Genomic DNA, 27948 nt, shown 5'->3' with positions numbered 1-27948 from the left:
TCCCTCCCACCCTCCCTGTTCCACCACTCAAGGTGGTCACAAAGCACAGAGCTGATCTCCCTGTGCAATGAGGTTGCTTCCCACTAGCTATCTATTTTACGTTTCATAGTGTATATATGTCCATGCCACTCTCTCACTTTGTCACAGCTTACCCTACCCCCTCCCCATATCCTCAAGTCCATTCTCTAGTAAGTCTGTGTCTTTATTCCTGTCTTGCCACTAGGTTCTTCATGACCTTTTTTTCGCCCTTAGATTCCATATATATGTGTTAGCATACTGTATTTGTTTTTCTCTTTCTGACTTACTTCACTCTGTATGATAGACTCAAACTGCATCCACCTCACTACAAATAACCCCGTTTCGTTTCTTTTTATGGCTGAGTAATATTCCATTGTATATATGTGCCACATTTTCTTTACCTATTCATCCAATGATGGACATTTAGGTTGCTTCCATTTCCTGGTTATTGTAAATAGAGTGGCAATGAACATTTTGGTACATGACTCTTTTTGAATTATGGTTTTCTCAGGGTATATGCCCAGTAGTGGGATTGCTGGGTCCTATGGTAGTTCTATTTTTAGTTTTTTAAGGAACCTCCATACTGTTCTCCATAGTGGCTGTATCAATTTACATTCCCACCAACAGTGCAAGAGTGTTCCCTTTTGTCCACACCCTCTCCAGCATTTATTGTTTCTAGATTTTTTGATGATGGCCATTCTGACCGGTGTGAGATGATATCTCCTTGTAGTTTTGATTTGCATTTCTCTAATGATTGACGATGTTGAGCCTTCTTTCATGTGTTTGTTGGCAATCTGTATATCTTCTTTGGAGAAATGTCTATTTAGGTCTTCTGCCCATTTTGGGATTGGGTTGTTTCTTTTTTTTGTTATTGAGATGCATTAGCTGCTTGTAAATTTTGGAGATTAATCCTTTGTCACTTGCTTCATTTGCAAATATTTTCTCCCATTCTGAGGGTTGTCTTTTGGTCTTGTTTATGGTTTCCTTTGCTGTGCAAAAGTTTTTAAGTTTCATTAGGTCCCATTTGTTTATTTTTGTTTTTACCTCCATTACTCTAGGAGGTGGATCAAAAAGGATCTTGCTGTGATTTATGTCATAGAGTGTTCTGCCTATGTTTTCCTCTAAGAGTTTGATAGTGTCTGGCCTTACATTTGGGTCTTTAATCCATTTTGAGTTTATTTGTGTGTATGGGGTTAGGGAGTGTTCTACTTTCATACTTTTACATGTACCTGTCCAATTTTCCCAGCACCACTTGTTGAAGAGACTGTCTTTTCTCCACTGTATATGCTTGCCTCCTTTATCAAAGATAAGGTGCCCATATGTGCGTGGGTTTATCTCTGGGCTTTCTATCCTATTCCATTGATCTATGTTTCTGTTTTAATGCCAGTACCATACTGTCCTGAATACTGTAGCTTTGTACTATAGTCTGAAGTCAGGGAGCCTGATTCCTCCAGCTCCATTTTTCGTTGTCAAGATTGCTTTGGCTATTCAGGGTCTTTTGTGTTTCCATACAAATTGTGAAATTTATTGTTCTAGTTCTGTGAAAAATGCCAGTGGTAGTTTGTTAGTGATTGCATTGAATCTGTAGCTTGCTTTGGGTAGTAGAGTAATTTTCCCAATGTTGATTCTTCTGATCTAAGAACATGGTGTATCGCTCCATCTATTTGTATCATCTTTAATTTCTTTCATCATTGTCATAATTTTCTGCATACAGGACTTTTGTCTCCATAGATAGGTTTATTCCTAGAGATTTTATTCTTTTTGTTGCAATGGTAAATGGGAGTGTTTACTTAATTTCACTTTCAGATTTTTCATCATTAGTGTATAGGAATGCAAGAGATTTCTGTGCATTAATTTTGTAACCTGCTACTTTACCAAATTCATTGATTAGCTCTAGTATTTTTCTGGTAGCATCTTTAGGATTCTCTATGTATAGAATCATGTCATCTGGAAACAGTGACAGCTTTACTTCTTCTTTTCTGATTTGGATTCCTTTTATTTCTTTTTCTTCTCTGACTGCTGTGGCTAAGACTTCCAAAACTATGTTGAGTAATAGTGGTGAGAGTGGGCAACCTTGTCTTGTTCCTGATCTTAGTGGAAATGGTTTCAATTTTTCACCTTTGAGGACGATGTTGGCTGTGGGTTTGTCATATATGGCCTTTATTATGTTGAGGAAAGATCCCTCTATGCCTACTTTCTGCAGGGCTTTTATCATAAATGAGTGTTGAATTTTGTCAAAAGCTTTCTCTAACTCTATTCAGATGATCATATGGCTTTTCTCCTTCAATTTGTTAATATGGTGTATCACGTTGATTGGTTTGCGTATGTTGAAGAATCCTTGCATTCCTGGAATAAACCCCAGTTGATCATGGTGTATGATCCTTTCAATGTGCTGTTGGATTCTGTTTGCTAGTATTTTGTTGAGGATTTGTGCATGTATGTTCATCAGTGATATTGCCCTGTAGTTTTCTTTCTTTGTGACAAATTTGTCTGGTTTTGGTATCAGGGTGATGGTGGCCTCGTAAAATGAGTTGGGGAGTGTTCGTCCCTCTGCAATATTTTGGAAGAGTTCGAGAAGGATAGGTGTTAGCCCTTCTCTAAATGTTTGATAGAATTCGCCTGTGAAGCCATCTGGTCCTGGGTTTTGTTTGTTGGAAGATTTTTAATCACAGTTTCAATTTCAGTGCTTGTGATTGGTCTGTTCATATTTTCCATTTCTTCCTGGTTCCGTCTCGGTAGGTTGTGCATTTCTCAGAATTTGTCCATTTCTTCCAGGTTGTCCATTTTATTGGCATAGAGTTGCTTGTAGTAATCTCTCATGATCGTTTGTATTTCTGCAGTGTCAGTTGTTACTTCTCCTTTTTCGTTTCTAATTCTATTGATCTGAGTCTTCTCCCTTTTTTTCTTGATGAGTCTGGCTAATGGTTTATCAATTTTATTTATCTTCTCAAAGAACCAGCTTTTAGTTTTATTGATCTTTGCTATTGTTTCCTTCATTTCTTTTTCATTTATTTCTGATCTGATCTTTATGATTTCTTTACTTCTGCTAACTTTGGGTTTTTTTTGTTCTTCTTTCTCTAATTGCTTTAGGTGCAAGGTTAGGTTGCTTATTCGAGGTGTTTCCTGTTTCTTGAGGTAGGCTTGTATTGCTATAAACTTCTGTCTTAGAACTGCTTTTGCTGCATCCCATAGGTTTTGGCTCACCGTGTCTCCATTGTCATTTGTTTCTAGGTATTTTTTGATTTCCCCTTTGATTTCTTCAGTGATCACTTCGTTATTGAGTCGTGTATTGTGTAGCCTCCATGTGTTTGTGTTTTTTACAGATCTTTCCCTGTAATTGATATCTTGTCTCATAGCGTTGTGGTTGGAAAAGATACTTGATACGATTTCATTTTTCATAAATTTACCAAGGCTTCATTTGTGACCCAAGATATGGTCTATCCTGGAGAACGTTCCATGAGCACTTGAGAAAAATGTGTATTCTGTTGTTTTGGGGTGGAATGTCCTATAAATATCAATGAAGTCCATCTTGTTTAATGTATCATTTAAAGCTTGTGTTTCCTTATTTATTTCCATTTTAGATGATCTGTCCATTGGTGAAAGTGGGGTGTTAAAGTCCCCTACTATGATTGTGTTATTGTCATTTTCCCCTTTTATGGCCGTTAGTATTTGCCTTATGTATTGAGGTGCTCCTATGTTGGGTGCATAAATATTTACCATTGTTATATCTTCTTCTTGTATCGATCCCTTGATCATTATAGAGTGTCCTTCTTGTCTCTTGTAATAGTCTTTATTTTAAAGTCTATTTTGTCTGACATGAGAATTGCTACTCCAGCTTTCTTTTGATTTCCATTTGCATGGAATATCTTTTTCCATCCCCTCACTTTCAGTCTGTATGTGTCCCTAGGTCTGAAGTGGGTCTCTTGTAGACAGCATATATATGGGTCCTGTTTTTGTATCCACTCAGTCAGTCTGTGTCTTTTGGTGGGAGCATTTAATCCATTTACATTTAAGGTAATTATCAACATGTATGTTCCTATTCCCATTTTCTTAATTGTTTTGGGTTTGTTATTGTAGGTGTTTTCCTTCTCTTGTGTTTCTTGCCTAGAGAAGTTCCTTTAGCATTTGTTGTAAAGCTGGTTTGGTGGTGCTGAACTCTCTCAGCTTTTGCTTGTCTGTAAAGGTTTTAATTTCTGCATCAAATATGAATGAGATCCTTACTGGGTAGAGTAATCTTGGTTGTAGGTTTTCCTCCTTCATCACTTTAAATATGTCCTGCCACTCTCTTCTGGCTTGCATTGTTTCTGCTGAAAGATCAGCTGTTAACCTTATGGGGATTCCCTTGTGTGTTATTTGTTGTTTAACCCTTGCTGCTTTTAATATGTTTCCTTTATATTTAATTTTTTATAGTTTGATTAATATGTGTCTTGGCGTGTTGCTCCCTGGATTTATCCTGTATGGGACTCTCTGTGCTTCCAGGACTTGATTAACTATTTCCTTTCCCATGTTAGGGAAGTTTTCGACTATAATCTCTTCAAATATTTTCTCAGTCCCTTTCTTTTTCTCTTCTTCTTCTGGGACCCCTATAATTCGAATGTTGGTGCATTTAGTGTTGTCCCTGAGGTCTCTGAGACTGTCCTCAGTTCTTTTCATTCTTTTCTCTTTACTCTGCTCTGCAGTAGTTATTTCCACCATTTTATCTTCCAGGTCACTTATCCGTTCTTCTGCCTCAGTTATTCTGCTATTGATCCCTTCTAGAGTATTTTAAATTTCATTTATCGTGTTTTTCATCGTTGCTTGATTCCTCTTTTGTTCTTCTAGGTCCTTGTTAAATGTTTCTTGAGTTTTGTCTATTCTATTTCCAAGATTTTGGATCATCTTTACTATCATGATTCTGAATTCTTTTTCAGGTAGACTGCCTATTTCCTCTTCATTTGTTAGGTCGGTTGTGGTTCTACCTTGCTCCTTCATCTGCTGTGTGTTTTTTGTCTTCTCATTTTGCTTATCTTACTGTGTTTGGGGTCTCCTTTTCACAGGCTGCAGGTTTGTAGTTCCTGTTGTTTTTGGTATCTGTCCCCAGTGGCTAAGGTTGGTTCAGTGGGTTGTGTAGGCTTCCTGGTCGAGGGGACTAGTGCCTGTGTTCTGGTGGATGAGGCTGGATCTTGTCTTTCTGGTGGGCAGGTCCACGTCTGGTGGTGTGTTTTGGTGTGTCTGTGGCCTTATTATGATTTTAGGCAGCCTCTCTGCTAATGGATGGGACTGTGTTCCTGTCTTGCTACTTGTTTGGCAGAGGGTGCCCAGTACTATAGCTTGCTGGTCATTGAGTGAAGCTGGGTCTTGGTGTTGTGCTGGAGATCTCTGGGAGATTTTCGTCGTTTGGTGTTACGTGGAGCTGGGAGGTCTCTTGTGGACCAGTGTCCTGAACTTAGCTCTCCCACCTCAGAGGCACAGCCCTGATGCCTGGCTGGAGCACCAAGAGCCTTTCATCCACATGGCTCAGAATAAAAGGAAGAAAAAATAGAAAGAATAAAGAAAGAGGATAAAATAAAATAAAGTAGGATAAAGTAAAATAAAGTTATTAAAATAAAAAATAAAAAAATAATTATTAAGAAAAAACGAAAAAAATTTTTTTCCTCAGGTAAAAAAAAAAAAATAAAAACGGAGCGACAGAGCCCTAGGACAAATGGTGAAAGCAAAGCTATACAGACAAAATCTCACACAGAAGCATACACATACACACTCACAAAAAGAGGAAAAGGGGAAAAAATAATATATCTTGCTCCCAAAGTCCACCTCTTCAATTTGGGATGATTCGTTGTCTATTCAGGTATTCCACAGATGCAGGTACATCAAGTTGTTTGTGGAGCTTTAATCAGCTGCTTCTGAGGCTGCTCGAAGAAATTTCCCTTTCTCTTCTTTGTTCACAGGGCTCCCGGGTTTCAGCTTTGGATTTGGACCCGCCTCTGCATGTAGGTTGCCTGAGGGCATCTCTCCTTCGCTCACACAAGACGGGGTTAAAGGAGCAGCTGCTTCGGGGGCTCTGGCTCACTCAGGCCGGGGGGAGGGAAGGGTACGGTTGCGGGGCAAGCCTGCGGCAGCAGAGGCCAGAGTGACATTGCAGCAGCCTGAGGAGCGCCGTGCGTTCTCCCGGGGAAGTTGTCCCTGGATCACGGGAGCCTGGCAGTGGTGGGCTGCACAGGCTCCCGGGAGGGGCGGTGTGGATAGTGACCTGTGCTTGCACACAGGCTTCTTGGTGGTGGCAGCAGCAGCCTTAGCATTTCATGCCCGTCTCTGAGGTCCGCGCTGATAGCCGCGGCTCACGCCCTTCTCTAGAAGTTGTTTAGGCGGCGCTCTGAATCTCCTCTCCTCACGCACCAGGAAACAAAGAGGCAAGAAAAAGTCTCTTGCCTGTCCGGCAGCTCCAGACCTTTTCCCGGACTCCCTCCCGGCTAGCTGTGGTGCGCTAAACCCTTCAGGCTGTGTTCATGCCGCCAACCCCAGTCCTCTCCCTGCAATCCGACTGAATCGGGAGCCTCAGCTCCCAGCCCCCGTCCGCCCCGGTGGGTGAGCAGACAAGCGTCTCGGGCTGGTGAGTGCTGGTCGGCACCGCTCCTCTGTGCGGGAATCTCTCCGCTTTGCCCTCCGCACCCCTGTTGCTGATCTCTCCTCCATGGCTCCGAAGCTTCCCCCCTCTGCCACTCGCAGTCTATGCCCGCGAAGGGGCTTCCTAGTGTGTGGAAACCTTTCCTCCTTCACAGCTCCCTCCCATTGGTGCAGGTCCCGTCCCTGTTTTTTTGTCTGTGTTGTTTATTTTTTCTTTTGCCCTACCCAGGTATGTGGGGAGTTTCTTGCCTTTTGGGAAGTCTGACGTCTTCTGCCAGCGTTCCGTGGGTGTTCTATAGGAGCAGTTCCACGTGTAGATGTATTTCTGATGAATCTGTGGGGAGGAAGGTGATCTCCACATCTTATTCTTCCGCCATCTTCTCCTCTCGCTCCCCCCCATAGGTTTTTGATCGTCGTGTTTTTAATGTCATTTGTCTCTAGGTATTTTTTTATTTCCTCTTTGATTTCTTCAGTGATTTCTTGGTCATTTAGTAACGTATTGTTTAGCATCCATGTGTTTGTGTTTTTTACGGTTTTTTCCCTGTAATTGATTTCTAATCTCAGAGTGTTTTGGTCAGAAGAGATGCTTGATATGATTTCAATTTTCTTAATTTTACTGAGGCTTGATTTGTGACCCAAGATGTGATCTATCCTGAAGAATGTTCTATGCGCACTTGAGAAGAAAGTGTAATCTGCTGTTTTTGGATGGAATGTCCTATAAATATCAATTAAATCTATCTGGTCTATTGTGTCATTTAAAACTTGTGTTTCCTTATTAATTTTCTGTTTGGATGATCTGTCCATTGGTGTAAGTGAGGTGTTAAAGTCCCCCCTATTATTGTGTTACTGTTGATTTCCTCTTTTATAGCTGTTAGCAGTTGCCTTATGTATTGAGGTGCTCCTATGTTGGGTGCATATATATTTATAATTATTATCTCTTCTTCTTGGATTGATCCCTTGATCATTACTTAGTGTCCTTCCTTGTCTCGTGTAACATTCTTTATTTTAAAGCCTATTTAATCTGATATGAGTATTGCTACTCTGGCTTTCTTTAGATTTCCATTTGCATGGAATATCTTTTTCCAACCCCTCACTTTCAGTCTGTGTGTGACCTTCGGTTTGAAGTGGTTCTCTTGTAGACAGCATATATATGGGTCTTGTTTTTTTTATCCATTCAACAAGCCTGTGTCTTTGAGTTGGAGCATTTAGTCCATTCACGTTTAAAGTAATTATCAATATGTATGTTCCTATTACCATTCTTTATTGTTATGGGTTTGTTTTTGCAGGTCCTTTTCTTCTCTTGTTTTCCCCACTTAGAGAAGTTCCTTTAGCATTTGTTGTAGAGCTGGTTTGGTGGTGCTGGATTCCTTTAGCTTTTGCTTGTCTGTAAAGCTTTTGATTTCTCCATTGAATCTGAATGAGATCCTTGGCGGGTAGAGTAATCTTGGTTGTAGTTTCTTCCTTTTCATCACTTTAAATATGTCATGTCACTCCCTTCTGGCTTGCAGAGTTTCTGCTGAGAAATCAGCTGTTAACCTTATGGGAGTTCCCTTGTATGTTATTTGTCATTTTTCCCTTGCTGCCTTCAATAATTTTTCTTTGTCTTTAATTTTTGCCAATTTGATTACTATGTGCCTCAGCCTGTTTCTCCTTGGGTGTATCCTGTATGGGACTCTCTGCGTTTCCTGGACTTGGGTGGCTATTTCCTTTCCCATGTTAGGAAAATGTTCGACTATAATCTCTTCAAATATTTTCTCGGGTCCTTTCTCTCTCTCTTCTCCTTCTGGAACCCCTATAATGCGAATGATGTTGCATTTAATGTTGTCCAATAGGTCTCTTAGGCTGTCTTCATGTCTTTTCATTCTTTTTTCTTTATTCTGTTCCTTGGCAGTGGATTCCACTATGCTGTGTTGCAGGTCACTTATGCGTTCTTCTGCCTCAGTTATTCTGCTATTGATTCCTTCTAGTGTATTTTTCATTTAAGTTATTGTATTGTTCATCACTGTTTGTTTGTTCTTTAATTCTTCTAGGTCTTTGTTAAACATTTCTTGCATCCTCTCGATCTTTGTGTCCCTTTTTTTACGAGGTCCTCGATCATCTTCACTATCATTATTCTGAATTATTTTCTGGAAGGTTGCCTATCTCCACGTCATTAGTTGTTTTTCTGAGGTTTTATCTTGTTCCTTCATCTGGTACATAGCTCTCTGCCTTTTCATCTTGTCTATCTTTCTGTGAATGTGGTTTCTGTTGCACTGGCTGCAGGAATGTAGTTCTTCTTGCTTCTTCTGTCTTCCCTCTGCTGGATGAGGCTATCTAAGAGGTTTGCAAATTTCCTGATGGGAGGGACTGTTGGTGGGTAGAGCTGGCTGTTGCTCTGGTGGGCAGAGTTCAGTAAAACTTTAATCCACTTGTGTGCTGATGGGTGGGTCTGGGTTCCCTCCCTGTTGGTTGTTTGGCCTGAGGTGACCCAACACTGGAGCCTACCAGGGCTCTTTGGTTGGGGTAATAGTGTACTCTTGTTGGGCTCATGTCAAGGAGTACTTCCCAGAACTTATGTTGCCAGTGTCCTTGTCCTCACGGTGAGACACAGCCAACCCCGCCTCTGCAGGTGACCCTCCAACCCTAATAGCTAGGTCTGGTTCAGTCTTCTATGGGGTCACTGCTCCTTCCCTTGGGTCCTGATGCGCACACTACTTTGTGTGTGCCCTCCAAGAGTGGAGTCTCTGTTTCCCCTAGTCCTGTCACAGGCCTGCAATCAAATGCTGCTAGCCTTCAAAGTCTGATTCTCTAGGAATTCTTCCTCCCATTGCCAGACCCCCAGGTTGGGAAGCCTGATGTGGGGCTCCGAGCCTTCACTCCAGTGGGTGGACTTCTATGGTCTAAGTGTTCTCCAGTTTGTGAGTCACCCACTAGGAGTTATGGGATTTGATTTTATTCTGATTGCGCCCCTCCTACCATCTCATTGTGGTTTCTCCTTTGTCTTTGGATGTGGGGTATCTTTTTTGGTAAATTCCAGTGTCTTCCTGTCGATGATTGTTCAGCAGTTAGCTGTGATTCTGGTACTCTTGAAGGAGGGAGCGAGGGCACGTCCTTCTACTCCGCCATCTTGAACCTGTTATCCCTATGTTTATTCTTATAGTTCTAATTATTCCATTTCACTCTGTATAATATTCTGTTGAATAAATAGCTCACAATTTATTTATCTAGTCCCCTACTAATGGACATATGGGCTGTTTCAAGTTTTAATTATTTTTACTATTTAAAAAACAACATCAAGGATGCGTCAGTGAATGCTCTTGTAGCTGTCTTCCTCCTAATACTATGAAAGGCTTAGATGGAGGCAGTACATGAGAATTCCATTGTTTCACTTCCTCAACAGCATTGGTATTGTTTCAATGGTGGTTTTTCATCATCATCAACATTTACTTAAAGACTATGACAAATATGTATATTTTAATCCCTAAAGAAACTACTAAAAAATAAGGCAAAGGGGGTAAGTGAAAAACCCATTGATGAGTTAAAATGGAATATTAAATATTTTTCAAAATTTATTTATTTAATTTTTGGCTGTTTTGGGTCTTTATTGTTGCATGCATTCTTTCTCTAGTTGTGCTGAGTGGGGGCTACTCTTCTTTGCAGTGCACGGGCTTCTCACTGTGGTGGTTTCTCTTGTTGTGGAACACAGGCCCTAGGCACGTGGGCTTCAGTAGTTGTGGCTTGTGGGCTCAGTAGTTGTGGGTCACAGGCTCTAAAGTACAGGCTCAGTAGTTGTTGTGCACAGGCTTAGTTGCCTTGTGGCATGTGGGATCTTCCCAGACAAGGGCTCTAACCCATGTCCCCTGTATTTGCAGGCAGATTCTTAACCACTGTACCAAGAGGGAAGCCTGGAATATTAATATGTTTTTGATAAAACACAAAGAAAGTAGGAAAGGAGTAACAAAGAATCAAAATATCAGATCAGAGAACTAGAAACCAAATAAAAATGGGAGACCTAAATCAAATCATATCAGTGATTACATTAAATATAAATGCACTGAACACTCCAATTAAAAACAGAGATTGTGAGACTACGTAAAAAAGCAACCTTAAGTATTCAATACATGCTGTTTAAAATAATAACCTTTGGCAGGAGAGGTCCCTAGGCACAGGAAAGCAGGGAAACATCCACACACCATACCCGGGCTGCTCTCCGTGGCCTCCTTGCTGTTGGCCCACTAGGGTCCATCTCAGCTTGCTCTGCTCCTAGTGACCCAGATTCCTGCCCTGCCCCGTCCCTCCCACACCCCCAGCCTGTGCAGTTGTCACAGCCACAGAGGTCCAATCTCCATGCCAGGGACGACATCATCAATCACCGCGGAGGAGCATGCAGCTGGAGCAATTGAGGAATGTGGAGATGGAGACCCAACTACCGCACGCCAGGACCTGCTGAGCTTCTGCCACCACTGATTCCACCCGTGTGGCTGACAGGGTCTTGGTGCTCTGGCCACGTGTCAGGCCTGTGCATCTGAGGTGGGAGAGCCAAGTTCAGGACATTGGTCCACCAGAGACTTCCCGGCTCCACATACTATCAAACTGCGGAAGTTCTCCCAGAGATCTCCATCTCAATTATATGACCCAGTTTCACTCAAAGACCAGCAAGCTACAGTTCCAGACACCCTATGCCAAACAACTAGCAAGACAGGAACACAAACCCACTCATTAGCAGAGAGGCTGCCTAAAATCATAATACGGTCATAGACACTCCAAAACACACCACCGGACATGGTCCTGCCCTCCAAAAGGACAAGATCCAGCCTCATCCACCAGAACACAGGCACCAGTCCCCGCCACCAGGAAGCCTACACAAGCAACTGAATCAACCTTAGCCACTGAGGGCAGACATCAAAAACAACGGGAACTATGAACCTGAAGCCTGCAAAAAGGAGACCCCAAACACAGTAAGTTAAGCAAAATGTGAAGACAGAGAAGCGCACAGAAGATGAAGCAGCAAGGTAAAAACCTACCAAACCAAAGAAATGGAGAGGAAATAGGCAGTCTAACTGAAAAGGAATTCAGAGTAATGATAGCAAAGATGAAGCAAAATCTTGGAAATAAGATGGAGACAATACAACAAACGTTTAACAAGGACCTAGAAGAACTAAAGAGAAAACAAACAATGATGAACAACACAATAAATGAAATTAAAAATTCTCTAGAAGAAATCAATAGCAGAATAATTGAGGCAAAAGAACGGATAAGTGACCTGGAAGATAAAATAGTGGAAATAACTACCGCAGAGCAGAATAAAGAAAAAAGAATGAAAAGAATTGAGGACAGACTCAGACACCTCCAGGACAACATTGAACATACCACTATTCGAATTATAGGGGTCCCAGAAGAAGAAGAGGAAAAGAAAGGGACTGAGAAAATATTTGAAGAGGTTATAGTTGAAAACTTCCTTAATATGGGAAAGGAAATAGTCATGCAACTCCAGGAAGCACAAAGAGCCCTATACAGGATAAATCCAAGGAGAAACATGCCAAGACACATGTTTATCAAACTATCAAAAATTAAATACACAGAAAAAATATTAAAAGCAGCCAGGGAAAAACAACAAATAGCATACAAGGGAATCCCCATAAGGTTAACAGCTGATCTTTCAGCAGAAACTCTGCAAGCCAGAAGGGAGTGGCAGGACATATTTAAAGTGATGAAAGGAAAGAAACCACAACCAAGATTAGTCTACCCAGCATGGATCTCACTCAGATTCAGCAGAGAATTTAAAACTTTACACACAAGCATAAGCTGAGAGAATTCAGCACCACCAAGCCAGCATTACAACAAATGCTAAAGGAACTTCTCCAGGCAGGAAACACAAGGGGAGGAAAAGACCTACAATAAGAAACCCAAAACAATTAAGAAAATGGTAATAGAAACATACATATTGATAAGTACGTTAAATGTAAATGGATTAAATTCTCCAACCAAAAAACCTAGAATGGCTGAATGGATAAAAAAACAAGACCCATATATATGTTCTCTACAAGAGACCCACTTCAGACCTAGGGACACAAATACAGACTGAAAGTGAGGGGATGGAAAAAGATATTCCATGCAAATGGAAATCAAAAGAAAGCTGCAGTAGCAATTCTCATATCAGTCAAATTAGGCTTTAAAATAAAGAGTATTACAAGAGACAAAGAAGAACACTACCTAATGATCATGGGATCAATCCACGAAGAAGATAGAGCAATTGTAAATATATATGCGCCCACCATAGGAGCACCTCAATACATAAGGCAAATGCTAACAGCCATAAAAGGGAAAATCGACAGCAACACAATCATAGTAGGGGACTTTAATGCCCCACTTTCACCAATGAACAGATCACTCAAAATCAAAATAAATAAGGAAATACAAGCTTTAAATGATACATTAAATAAGGTGGACTTAATTGATATTTATAGGTCATTCCATCCAAAAACAACAGAATACACTTTCTTCTCAAGTGCTCATGGAATATTCCCCAGGATACATCATATATTGGGTCACAAATCAAGCCTTGGTAAATTTAACAAAATTGAAATCATATCAAGTATCTTTTCCTACCACGATGCTATGAGACTAGATATCAATTACAGGGAAAAAATCTATAAAAAATGCAAACACATGGAGGCTAAACAATAGACTACTAAATAACCAAGAGATGACTGAAGAAATCAAAGAGGAAATCAATAAATACCTAGAAACACATGACAATAAAACACGACGACCCAAAACCTATGGGTTGAAGCAAAAGCAGTTCTAAGAAGGAAGTTTATAGCAATACAATCCTACCTCAAGGAACAAGAAACGTCTCAAATAAACAACCAAACGTTACTCCTAAAGCAATTAGTGAGAGAAGAACAAAAAAACCCAAAAGTTAGCAGAAAGAAAGAAATCATAAAGATCAGATCAGAAATAAATGAAAAAGAAGTGAAGGAAACAATAGCAAAGATCAACAAAACTAACAAATGGTTCTTTGAGTAGATAAAAAAAATATTGATAAAGCATTAGCCAGACTCATGAAGAAAAAATGGAGAAGACTCAAATCAATAGAATTAGAAAGGAAAAAGGAGAAATAAGAGCTGACACGGCAGAGATACTAAGGATCACGAGAGTCTACTACAAGCAACTCTATGCCAATAAAAAGCACAACGTGGAAGAAATGGACAAATTCTTAGAAAAGCACAACCTTCTGAGACTGAAGCAGGAAGAATTAGAAAATAAAACAGACCAAACAGAAGCCCTGATATTGGAGACTGTGATTAAAAATCTTCCAACAAACAAAAGCCCAGGACCAGATGGCTTCACAGGCGAATTCTATCAAACATTTAGAGAAGAGCTAGCACCTATCCTTCTCAAACTCTTCCAAAATATATCAGAGGGAGGGACACACCCAAGCTCATTCTACGAGGCCAACATCACTCTGAAACTAAAACCAGACAAAGATGTCACAAAGAAAGAAAACTACAGGCCAATATCACTGATGAACATAGATGCAAAAATCCTTGACAAAATACTAGCACACAAAATCCAACAGCACACTAAAAGGATCATACAACATGTTCAAGTGGGGTTTATCCGAGGAATGCAAGGATTCTTCAATATACACAAATGAATCAATGTGATAAGCCATATTAACAAATGGAAGGAGAAAAACCATATGATCATCTCAATAGATGCAGGAAAAGGTTTCAACAAAATTCAACACACATTTATGTAGAAACCCTCCAGAAAGTATGCATAGAGGGAACTTACCTCAATGTAATTAAGGCCATATATGACAAACTCACAGCCAACATCTTTCAATGGTGAAAAACTGAAACCATTTCCTCTAAGATCAGGAGCAAGACAAGGTTGTCCACTCTCAAGACGTTTATTCAACATATTTTTGGAAGTTTTAGTCACAGCAATCAGAGAATAAAAAGAAATAAAAGGAATCTGAATTGGAAAAGAAGACGTAAAACTGTCACTGTTTGCAGATGACATGATACTATACATAGAAAATCCTAAAGATGCCACCAGAAAACTACTAAAGCTAATCAATGGATATGGTAAGGTAGTCGGATACAAAATTAATGCACAGAAATCTCTTGCATTCCTATACATTAGTGATGAAAAAAATGAAACAGATATTAAGGAAACACTCCCATTTACCACTGCAACAAAAAGAATAAAATACCTAGGAAAAAACCTACGTAAGGAGACCAAAGACCTGTATGTAGAAAACTATAAGACACTGATGAAAGAAATTAAAGATGATACAAACAAATGGAGAGTTATACTTCACGTTCTTGGATTTGAAGAATCAACATTGTGAAAATGACTATACTACCCAAAGCAATCTACAGATTCAATGCAATACCTATCAAACAAACAGTGGCATTTTTCATAGAACTAGAACAAAAAATTTCAAAATTTGTATGGAAACACAAAAGACCCAAATAGCCAAAGCAATCTTGAGAAAGAAAAATGGAGCTGGAGGAATCAGGCTCCCGTATTTCAGACTATACTACAAAGCTACAGTAATCAAGGCAGTATGGTGCTGGCACAAAAACAGAAATAGTGATCAATGGAACAGGATAGAAAGCCCAGAGATAAACCCAACACACATGGTAAACTTATCTTTGATAAAGGATGCAAGAATATACAATGGAGAAAAGAGAGCCTCTTCAGTAAGTGGGGCTTGGACAACTGGACAGCTACATGTAAAAGAATGAATTTAGAACACTCCCTAACACCATACACAAAAATAAACTCAAAATGGATTAAACACCTAAATGTAAGGCAGAGCAAACTCTTAGAGGAAAACACAGGAAGAACCATCTATGACGTAAAACACAGCAAGATCCTTTATGACCCACCTCCTACAGAAATGGAAGTAAAAACAAAAATAAACAAATGGGCCCTAATGAAACGTAAAAGGTTTTGCACAGCAAAGGAAACTACAAACTAGACGAAAAGACAACCCTTAGAGTGGGAGAAAAATATCTGCAAATGACGCAACTGTCAAAGGATTAATCTCCAAAATTTACAAGCAGCTCATGCAGCTGAATGTCAAATAAACAAACAACCCAATTCAAAAGTGGGCAGAAGACCTAAACAGACATTTCTCCAAAAAGATGTACAGATTGTCAACAACACATGAAAGGATGCTCAACGTCCCTAATGATTAGAGAAATGCAAATCAAAACTACAATGAGGTATCACCTCACAACTGTCAGAATGGCCATCATCAAAAAATCTACAAACAATAAATGCTGGAGAGCGTGTGGAGAAAAGGGAACCCTCTTGCACTGTTGGTGGGAACGTAAATTGATACAGTCCATATAGAGAACAGTATGGAGCTTCCTCAAAAAGCTAAAAATAGAACTACCATATGAACCAGCAATCCCACTACTGGTCATACACCCTGAGAAAACCATAAGTCAAAAAGAGTCACGTGCCAGAAGGTTCATTACAGCTTTATTTACAATAGCCAGAACACGGAAGCAAGCTAGGTGTTCATCGACAGATGAATGGATAAAGAAGATGTGGCACATATATACAATGGAATATTACTCAGCCATAAAAAGAAACGAAATTGACTTATTTTTAGTAGGTGGATGGACCTAGAGTCTGTCATGCAGAGTGAAGTTAGTCAGAAAGAGAAAAACAAATACAGTTTGCTAACTCATATATATGGAACCTAAGGGAAAAAAAAAAAACGGTTCTGAAGAACCTAGGGGCAGAACAAGAATAAAGACTCAGACATAGAGAATGGACTTGAGGACACGGGCAGTGGGAGGGTAAGCTGGGATGAAGTGCGAAAATGACATGGATATATATACTTTACCAAATGTAAAATAGATAGCTGATAGGAAGCAGCCACATAGCACAGGGAGATCAGCTCAGTGCTTTGTGTCCACATACAGGGGTGGGATAGGGAGGGTGGGAGGGAGATGCAAGAGGAAGGAGATATGGGGATATATGTATATGTATAGCTGATTCACTTTGTTAAAAAACAGAAACTAACACACCATTGTAAAACAATCATACTCCAATAAAGGTGTTAAAAACATTTTTTTAATTAAATAATTACTTTGTGTAAAATTTCAGAGGGGTTGAAAGTCAAATATGTAACGGAAAAATATGTACCATGCAAACAGTACACATAACAAAACTGAGCCAGCAAAGTAATAGTGTGAAAAATTGACTTCAAGACAAGGAGTATAGCCAGAGAAAAGAAGGACATTTATAACAGCAAAATGGCCAGTTCATTTGGGAATATATAACAGTTAAACAATTATAAATGTATATGCTCCTAATAACAAGGTTTCAAAAACATGAAGCAAAATCTGACAACTGCAGGGGAAATAGACAAATCCATAATCATAGCCGGAGATTTTAACACCTATCTCTCAGTAACTGACAGAACAACCAGAGAAAATAGTAAGGGTATAAAAGACGTGGCAAAATTATCAGCCACCTTGAACTAGTTGACATTTAAAGAACACCACACAGTATATGTATAGCTGATTCACTCTGTTATAAAGCAGAAACTAACACACCATTGTAAACCAATTATACTCCGATAAAGATGTTAAAAAAATAAAATAAAATTACTTGTACTTGGGGAAAAAAATAATAATAAGAATAAATAACACCACACATAAGAATGGCAGAAACACATTCTTTCCAAGTGTACCTGGAAGCCTAACAGGTCAAACATATGCTTGAAAATTTAAAAAGTTTCGATAAATTTAGAAGGATTGACATCTTACAGAGTCCATTCTCTGATCACAAAATTATTAAATTAGGAGTCAGTAACTGTAAGATATTTAGAAATTTAACTACTCAGTTCTAAGTAAACCATGGATAAAAGAAGAAATCACAAGGACGATTAGAACGTACATTGACTTATGCTCATAATGATACAACACATCAAATTTTGTGAGATGTAGCTAAGGAGGTTCTTGGAGGGAAATATATGGTTTTAAATATTTAGATTAGAAAAGAAAATTGTTTACAATCAACCTAAGGTTCTACCTTAAGAATCTAGAAGAAGATGAGAAAATTAAACCCAAAGTAAATAGATGGAAGGTGATTATAAAGGTAAGAACAGATATAAATGAAAAGGAAAATAGAAAATAGCTTAAATTAACAAGGCAAACATTTGGTTTTCTGAAAAAAAATTTAAAATATTGATAAATCCCTAGCAAGACTGATTACGAAAATTGCCAGTATCTACAATAAATGATCTTATGGATGTTACATGAATAATGACAGAATATTATGAACAAATTTATGACAATATATCCAATAACTTAAATAAAATAGAAAAATTTCTTGAAAAACATAACTTAACACAAACTGGCATAAGATGAACTAAAAAATAAGAGTAGTCCTATATCTTTTGAAGACATAGAGTTTGATATCATAATCTTTTCCTCAAATAGAACTCCAGAAACAAATAATTAGCTGGTGAATTCTATCAAACGTTTATTAAATAAACAATACCAACCTTACAAAACCTTCTCAAAAAACAGATGAAGAGACAATTTCCATCTTGTTTCTATGAGGTCAGGAGGATCCTGAAACCAAAACCTACCAGAGACATACCCACCCACTGCAAAAAAAAAAAAAAAAAAAAAATCAGTAACCAATAACCCTCATTAACATAGATGTAAGTTTTTTCACAAAATATTAGTAATCCAAATCCAACAATATATGAAAAGGACAATGCATTTTGACCAAATGAGGATTATCTCAGAAATGTAAATTTTAGCATTCAACTATCAATCAATGTAATACATCATATCAACAGAATAAAGGAGAAAAGGAATCATCTCAATAGGTGCAGAAAGAACATCTTACAAAATTCAACACCCATATATATAAGAACTCTCAGCAAACCAGAAGTAGAGGGAAACCTCCTCAACCTGATAAAGGCATGTATAAAAATCCTAAAGTTAACATCATACTTAATGATGACATAGTTGTTGCTTTCCCCCCAACACTGGGAACATGCAAGGATGTGCACTCTCTTTTTTTTCCTAGAATAAAAAAAAAGAACTGTAAATAAGTATTTAACTCTAGTTTGCTGGTTTGCTTTTCATTGTGGCACAGGTTAGCAGTTCCAAACCCATTTTTTGTATTGAAGACTTGAAGAAAAAAATAAATACATTGAGAATAATGGGAAGAAGGAGCTACAAATACAGAAAGTGAGAAGCATGCATTACATACAGCCTGTAGTTTTTGACTGGAAGTGCATGTATCAGTTTGAAAACATGGTTTTTAACCTTGAGAAAAATAAATATCCGTGTCTATGTTTTAATAGAGATAGAAATAGACAGAGATATGCAAACACACATGTGTTTTCCACTAAAAGGAACTAAGACCCCTTGGAGAAATGACAGATTGCAGGGCTGGGACAGGAAAAGTACAGGGGGAGCCTGGATCATCTGATTGAATCAGTTAGGGAAGCAAATGCTCAGGGAATGACTGGGTCATGTCAAATTACACAGCAGTTATGATGAAGGGGCTCAGGCTAGCCAAACCTGGAACAATTTGAATGTCAAAATAACTATTCATAGATTATAGTTATAGTTACTGTTTATAACTAAACAATATATTATATCCCATTGAATAATAAAAGTATGTACGAGGCCATATTGATATAAATAAACCAGTGAACAGATAAATAAACGGGGAGGAAAAGGAAGGCCTTTCTCACCATAATATGCCAAGAAAAGTGGTAGGTGAGAAAGAGAGAGAGAGAGGGAGAGAGAGAAAGAAAAAGGAAGGAAGGAAAGAAGGAAGGAAGGAAGGAAGGAGGAAAGGAAGGAAGGAGGGAAACAAGGAAGGAAGGAAAGAAGAAAGAAGGAAAGAAAATAGAATTAAGAAATCAATTGATACTAAAATTAGTAGGTGAGAGTTTGATGAAGAGCAAGATATTTGCAGTCTTTGTATTTATTAATTACAAAGGACAATAAAAACTTTATATTGGACAAACCTGGTGGAACCACCTTACCCTAGTAATCAAAATGAACATCATGAATATTGGGACAAACCAGCATCATGTACCTTTTGACCTGATGCTGAGAAAGACACATCACCTCACTGATACTCCCACCAAAAATGCATAACCCGATTTTTTTTCAACATATCTAAATGAGCTAAATAGAAAGGTGGAAAACAACCCTAGCTTATTAAAAACAAAACAAAACAACAACAACAAAAAACCCCATACCTGTGTTGTTCCTGAAAAGATGTAAGGTAGCTAAAGTAAAAGTTAACATTTTGAAATAATTTTAAACCCAGAAATAAGTCTGTACTAAAATAAATTAAACTGTCTCCTAGGGTGAAATATTACTACAGGAACACCAGCAAGTAATAAAAATGAAAATTTCTTGAAAATATATTTGCACTCTTTATCTTATTAGATCATCTATAATTAAGACTATCCTGGATATTTTTACACCCCAAATAGGGATAATCTTCAGATTTCGCTAGTGTATAGTTATGCAGATGTTTGTAGGAGAATAAGGACACACTGGTTTTCTGAATTAGCAATCAGGCTATTGACCCCCCGAAGAAATCCTTCCAAGTGAGTAGACACACTTATAAAGGTCTCAATTTCCTTTTGAAAGAAAATGATGTAAATAGTGAAAACTGTTGAGAAAAGGAAAAATAATAAGAATAGCAGTAATACCTGCTTATGAATTTACTATTGACCAGCACTTTCACATATTTTTTTGATCTGGCAACCAACCCCTGAGGTGGGTAGGTTTCAGTTATTCATTCCAACGAGGTTTTTATTTCCCACAAATGCCGAGGATGCCAAGAAAAGTTTGTTCTTGGATTTGGTTTCCATGTATTCAGAAAATAAATAAAAGTCAAACAAGTCATTTTACTGACTAGCTTTAGTTCAGAAATAGCATGAGACATTTCTCAAAATCCATTCTTTACAGAGGAGACAAGAAATGTCTGAAATCCACTTTGGATTCTTTTGGAATTCTTTCTGACTAAGCAGCATTTTTAGTTAAGAGAAGTGTTTCTTTGTTTTGCTCACATCCTTTGAGGAGCAAATGGGTGTTGACTGTCCAGATGTAGGTGTTTTGAAAACCAGGCTGGGCTCTTGCCATTGCAACCAGACTTGCAGAACTCAGAGCTTTAGTCTCCTGTGTCTTCCTGCAAGGGTTAAATCTGAGGAGTGGTGGAATTGTTTCTCATCACCTATAGGAAGCTTCCACTTTTCCCATTATTTTACTGGTTACTGTTCTGTTGCATATTTTACAAGTAATCCACAAAATAGTTTTGGAGCCTTTGTACTTCATAAGTTTTGCTTCTTTAAAACTGAGTGCTTGCTTCTCAATTAATAAGTGTCTGTATTTTGGGGTGTTGGGTTAGCCTTGGGCTGGAGGCACATTCCACCTGTATCCAGCACCTGCAGCTGCAAGCAGTATGCACATGCTTCTTCGAAATTCTGTGAGGAACTGCAGGCCCAGAAGCAGCAGCAGGTGTGACCCAGGCAGGTATCTTGCAGTTTCAGCTGAAACCTGATGAGAGTCCCATCGTGGATTTTATTGTGAAGAAACACCAGCCAAACCCAAATGGAGTGACGTTGCACAAAATAAGTGGCCTAAACTCTTCTAAAACGTCAAGAGCAAGAAACTAAAGGAAAGGAGGTAGAACTGTTCTGTATTGAAGCAGTAAGTGCTCGGTATGAACCTGGGCTGGACCTTGAACTAGGAAAGATTAACTATAAAGGACATTATTCGGACAATTGATGAAATTGGATTATGGACTGCATATATGTGTGCGTATGTGTATGCTTATAATTATATGAGCCTGGAGAAGGATATACACTAAGTTGTTAACATTGGTTACTTGGGAAAGAGTGGGGGTTGGGGATGAAGGGGGAAAATACCACACTTTACTTATTTTTCTTTTAATTTTATTGGAGTAGAGTTGCTTTGCAATGTTGTGTTAGTTTCTGCTGTACAGCAAAGTGAATCAGTTTTACGTATACATATATCCCCTCTTTTTTTTTAGATTTCTTTCCCATTTAGGTCACCACTGAGCACTGAGTAGAGTTCCCTGTGCTATACAGTAGGTTCTCATTAGTTATCTATTTTATACACAGTAGTGTATATATGTCAATCCCAATCTCCCAGTTCATCCCACCTCTCCTTCCCCCCTTGGTATCCATAAGTTTATTCTCTACATCTGTGTCTCTTTTTCTGCTTTGCAAATAAGTTCATCTGTACCATTTTTCTAGATTCCACATATTTAATAATAATAATAATATACGATATTTGTTTTTCTCTTTCTGACTTACTTCACTCTGTATGACAGCCTCTAGCTCTATCCACGTCTCTGCAAATGGCACTATTTCGTTCTTTTTATGGCTGAGTAATATTCCATTGTATATATGTACCCCATCTTCTTTATCCATTCCTGATGGACATTTAGGTTGCTTCAAAATTAAATTATGTTTAAATTCTATTTCATTTTTACAAAATAAAAAAATATTTTTAAGGTACCATATTCAACATTTCTTCCCTTCTTTAGTGGACTCAATGAAGGAGGTTAACAACAGCATTCAGGAGCAGGAGGCACCACCATGAAGTGGTTGCGAGCCACGGACACTGTATAGCAAGCAACAGATGGCACAGAGCACTTAAGAACAGTTCAGACCGGGTTCAGAGCTCAGAGGCCCTACTTGCTCACCAGTTGTGTGACCTCAGACAAATTCTTCAGGCCCTCCGAGCCCACTCTTCTCTAAAATAGGCAAACAGTGCCTTCTAGAGTGTCCACGTGAGGAATAAATAGGTTATTGTATGTATCATGGCTGGCACAGGGAAAGCACTGGCCACATGGCAGTGTTTTGTTTTATGATGCTTACAAAGCTTCAGAGAATTTTAGAGGACAGATCAGGTGGAAAGTTAATCATTTACCTTCCAGGGAGAGTCTCTTAGGGTTCAGGACAGGAGCAATGCTTCAGACTCCTGTGACTTTGGACTCCAGCCACATTTCAGAAACCTGGAAATAAAGAGGTCCATTGTGTATTAGTCTTTCTCAGCCCAGAAATTAAAATAATAACCCCCTTGCCTCAGGGCAATGGGTACAACTGCAAAGTTAGTAGAAGAACTTCTGATTTAATCTCAGTATCACCGCTCCAGCTAGTGATACCCCACACCTCACCAAAAGCACCCAACGTTTTTTCACTTCCACAATCACTGTCTATGAATTGCAGCTTCTATCCAGTGCACATCACGGTCCCTTAAGTGTCATACCCTTATTCCGGCTAACTTACTCTCTCTTTCAGAGGAGGAAGAACCTCATGGTTGTCGAATCTTAACCCAGGAACTTCACCTGCCTCACTCTGATCTCCTTGAAACTTTTTTTCCAAGGCCCAGACACAGAAGTCTCTGCAGGCGGGTCATATCTTAAAACAGTGCCAGGATATTTTCAAGCTGGTTATGCAGTCACCACTTCCTGAGAGCTTATAGAAACCAATCTCCTTCCTGAAGTCAAGTCAGCACAACTAGCTAAACTTACAGGCTTGACTCGAGCCAGTCAGCTAGCAAGGGATAAAAGGGCTAACATAGACATGGCAGCAGATAAGCCTTTGGGGTGTTCCATGATTTTTGTCATGCTATGGAAACAACACTTTTAACTTTCATGTCAGATGCCTTGCTCCTTCCCAAGAATTTAAATGTGATTAATCTGGAAGTTCATACTAGGGAACAAACCCATGAGGCAAAAGGAAATGTTTTGGCTGACCACTATGCTAAAGAGGCTGCCCTCACTCAAGTTTGATTGGTTCAACAAGTTAAAGACAATCTGGCTAACTCTGGATCATTTCTTTGAAACCTTGCGCAAACTTCATTCACAAGCCCCAGACTCTGTAAAAATACATTGGGAGAAATCTGGATATGACTCCCAATTAGGTGGATTATGGAGCCACCTAGCTGGCTGCTTGGTCTCTCTAAACACTCTAAAATGGAGCTTGGTGAAAAAATTTGCACACCATGACCTACCACAGTGAACCAACTTGAAAATCATTCTGGGATATCATAGGGAAATTTTTAATCGGTTGGCAGAAGGATGTCCCCAGTACCTGTTGCACCTGCTTGCCACTCTAAATTCCGGCTTCTGTGAAAGGACTAAAATCAGAGATTTAAGAGGATGTAAGTAGTCTTACCTTTGATGGTTTCTCTGTTGCAAGTGGGAACCACGTCTTGTGTATATCCATGTATTCAGTCATTTACTCAACAAATACTTGCTGAGCACCTAATGTTTGTGTCTCATCCTGTTCTGGGAAGTAGAGATAGAGTGGTGAGCGAGAGAGAACAAGTTCCTGCTCTCAGAAATTTACATTCTGTTAGGGAGAGAAAATAAAACATAAACACAAGACACACTTTCAGACAACTGGGCAAAGGGATGGAAAGTGACTAGTTATCTCACTACACTTAGGGGGTTGAGGGACATGTGGCACTTGAACTCAGTGCTAAATGACAAGAAGGAGACAGCCATATGAAAATCTGAAGTAAGAATCAATTTCCAGGTATCTGAGAAAGGAGTGAGTTTGGTGTGTTTTACAAACAAAACAAAATCCCATGTGGTGATTCTGTAGTGAACAAAGGGGAGAGTGGTTGGAGATGAGGTCCAAGAAATAGTCAGGGATCTGATGACTCACAGTTTGTAGGCCAAGGAGGGTGGATTGAATTTTATTCTTAGAGTAAAGAGAAGCCATTGTAGGATTTTATGCCAGCAAGTGATAGGAGCCAATCTAGGCTTTGGGACGGTCACACTGTCTGCTTTGTGGAGAGCAGATTGTTACTGGCCATAGCAGATATTGCCACTTGCCCACACCAACAGTCGTTATCCCCTCCCTCAATTTTTGCCAGCCACTTTGCTGTCTGGAACAAAATATTACATTCAAAAGTGTTGGAAGTGATTCCTGGGAATGCAGCTTAAGCAGAATTTACTCAGCTAAGAAGAGCTCCTATTTTTGCCTTTTGCATTACAATTTTCTTCAGGCACACAACTCTGGCTGGAATTTGGCATGACGGCTGGAATTCTAGTGGCCACTCTGGATCATGATGGGACCCTGGATCTTGAATCCATGTGCACAGGTGGTGGAAGAGAAAGGTCGTTACCTGGGTCCCACATGACTTTATGGAGCCTTCATACCTGCCCTGGACTGGCAATCTCCTGGACTGGTAAATCTTCTTTCTAGTGAGAGAGAAAGAAAAAAACAACTTTTAATTTGCTTTAGCCATTATTGTGCACAACCAAAGCTACTCAACTGATATAAGAGTGGAATCAAGGAGTCCAGCCTAGGAAGCTATTATAGTAATCCAGGCAAGAGAAGAAGGTACCTTTGGGTGAGAGTGATAGCCTTGGATTTGGGGAAGAGTGATCTAATGCTAGATATAATCTGAAGGTAGAGTCAATAGGATAATGTCAAAGATTGGATGTATGGTGAATGATGGTAGCATTTACTGAGACAGGGGAGACTTAGAGAGCTGTAAACTGTGTGGAAAATCAAGAGTTCTATTTTGAACTTGCCAATTGCCTGGTGTCTTGTCCATGGGGAGATGCTGGGGAGACACTTAGATATGGTAGAGGTAGAGTGAGAGGTAAAGATTTGGTAGTTATGAGGATAGTATTTTTTTTTAATCTGTAAACACTTATTTTGTATCTCTTAAAGATAAGGACTAAATTCTACCTCCCAAATATCAAACCCATCCACCTCCCTCCAAATCCCATTATCACCATTCTAGTTTCAGACCATCGTTGTCTTGTGCCCAAATTACTTACATGGCATTCTAGCTTGCCTTTCTTCCTTTGGGCTTGTTTCCTCTCCAATCTATTCTCTACACTGGAGTATTCCAACTTTTTTTTTTCTCTTCAACAGTATTATTGAAGTTTTTAAAATATGCACCCTAATATGTGCATATTTACTGACCACATATATTTAGTAATGCATTCTAATATGCATGGACATAATGCAGCTGTTGATTGCTTCCTGTCGTCCTCTCACCCCCTCCCCCTTTTATCATTTGGGGGAGTGGAGTGCGTGGAGAGAGCGAAGCAGGAAGCTGAGAGGCTGAGGTGGGTGGGTTCCTATGTCCTTGGGACCTTGGTTTCCTAAGCCCAGCATCTCAGATCAAGTCGACAACAGGGCACCAACCCATGTCCTGGAAGTTTCAGCCAGCCTGTGTATAGAATTGTCCCCAATGATGATTAAACTAGAGTGGGAAATGACCACCAGGTGGAACCACAACCCAAATGAGACCAAGATGGACTTGGTTCTCCATCAGATGCCCAAACCCCTGGCTGCCTAGCTCTGTCAAGTTCCATTGTAATGCACTGGAGTGTTTTTTGGCTGCGTTGGGTCTTCTTTGCTGTGTGCGGGCTTCCTCTAGTTGTGGCGAGTGGGGGGCTACTCTTGGTTGAGATGTGCAGGCTTCTCCTTGCAGTGGCTTCTCTTGTTATGGAACACGGGCTCTAGGCATGGGGGCTTCAGTAGTTGTGGTGCACGGGGTTAGTTGCTCCACAGCATGTGGGATCTTCCCAGACCAGGGCTCGAACCTGTGTCTCCTGCATCAGCAGGCGGACTCTTAACCACTGCACCACCAGGGAAGTCCCTGGATTTTTTTTTTAAACTCCATTTGGTCAGAATTTGACTGTGTACAATAAAATAGAAACCTTAAAGAAATGAGATTTAAAAATATAAACAATTTTACAAGTTCCTTTCTACAACTGAATGGACTTCAACATACACCTTCTTGGTACACACACACACACACACACACACACACACACAATTGCATTGTAAATAATGTTTAATAACTTTCATTTTAAATATTTTTTATTTATTTATTTGGCTGCAAGAGATATTAGTTGCAGTACCTCGGATCTTCGTTGAGGCATGCGGGATCTTTCATTGTGGCACGGGCTTCTCTCTAGTGGTGGCGTGTGGGTTTTTCTCTCTGTAGTTGTGGCCGTGGGATCCAGGGTGCATGGGCTCTGTAGTTCGTGGCACGCAGTCTCTCTCGTTGAGGCACACGAGCTCGGTAGTTGTGGCATGCAGGCTTAGTTGTCCCGTGGCATGTGGGATCTTAGTTTCCCGACCAGGGATTGAACCCGCATCCCCTGCATTGGAAGGCGGATTCTTTACCACTGAAACAGCAGGGAAGTCACTCGTTTTTAATAATTTTAAAAGTTATTTATTTTTATTATTTAATAATTTCCATTTTTAATAGTTTTCTTTAACATCTTCATTGGAGCATAATTGCTTTACAATGTTGTGTTAGTTTCTGCTGTATAACAAAGAGAATCAGCTATATGTATACATATATCCCCATATCCCCTCCTTCCTGCGTCTCCTTCCCACCCTCCCTATCCCACCCTTCTAGGTAGTCAGAAAGCACCGAGCTGATCTCCCTGTGCTATGTGGCTGCTTCCCACTCACTATTTATTTTACATTTGGTAGTGTATGTATGTCAATGCCACTCTCTCACTTCGTTCCAGCTTACACTTCCCCCTCCCTCTGTCCTGAAGTCCATTCTCTACATCTGTATCTTTATTCCTGCCCTGCCCCTAGGTTCTTCAGAACCTTTTTTTTTAGAGTCCATATATAAGTGTTAGCATACGGTATTTGTTTTTCTCTTTCTGACTTACTTCACTCTGTATGACAGACTCTATGTCCATCCACCTCAGTACAAATAACTCAATTTCGTTTTTTTTTTTTATGGCTGAGTAAAATTCCATTGTATATATGTGCCACGTCTTCTTTATCCATTCATCTGTCGATGGACATTGAGGTTGCTTCCATGTCCTGGCTATTGTAAATAAAGCTGTAATGAATATTGTGGTACATGAGTCCTTTTTGAATTATGGTCTTTTCAGGGTATATGCACAGTTGTGGGATTGCTGGTGGTATGGTTGTTCTATTTTTAGTTTTTTGAGGAACCTCCATACTGTTCTCCGTAGTGGCTGTATCAATTTACATTCCTACCAACAGTGCAAGAGGGTTCCCATTTCTCCACACACTCTCCAGCTTTTATTGCTTGTAGATTTTTGGATGATGGCCATTCTGACTTGTGTGAGGTGATACCCCATTGTAGTTTTAATTTACATTTCTCTGATGATTAGTGATTCTGAGCATCCTTTCATGTGTTTGTTGGCAATCTGTATATCTTCTGTGGAGACATGTCTGTTCAGGTCTTCTGCCCATTTTTGGATTGGCTTGTTTGTTTTTTTTGATATTAAGCTGCATGGTCTGCTTGTATATTTTGGAGATTAATC

At 39.5% G+C, this 27948-nt stretch overlaps 1 pseudogene; it reads right to left on the bottom strand.

Annotated features, from left to right (window-relative positions):
- Positions 1-20551: 20551 nt before the first annotated feature.
- Positions 20552-24699, bottom strand: LOC137756318 (UPF0711 protein C18orf21 homolog pseudogene; annotated as a pseudogene).
- Between the last annotated feature and the right edge of the window lie 3249 nt (positions 24700-27948).

This window comes from Eschrichtius robustus, chromosome X, assembly GCF_028021215.1.
Source record: "Eschrichtius robustus isolate mEscRob2 chromosome X, mEscRob2.pri, whole genome shotgun sequence".
NCBI classification, from domain to species: Eukaryota; Metazoa; Chordata; class Mammalia; order Artiodactyla; family Eschrichtiidae; genus Eschrichtius; species Eschrichtius robustus.
The sequence above is the reverse complement of the archived record's forward strand: the minus strand, read 5'-3'. Positions and strand labels throughout refer to the sequence as shown.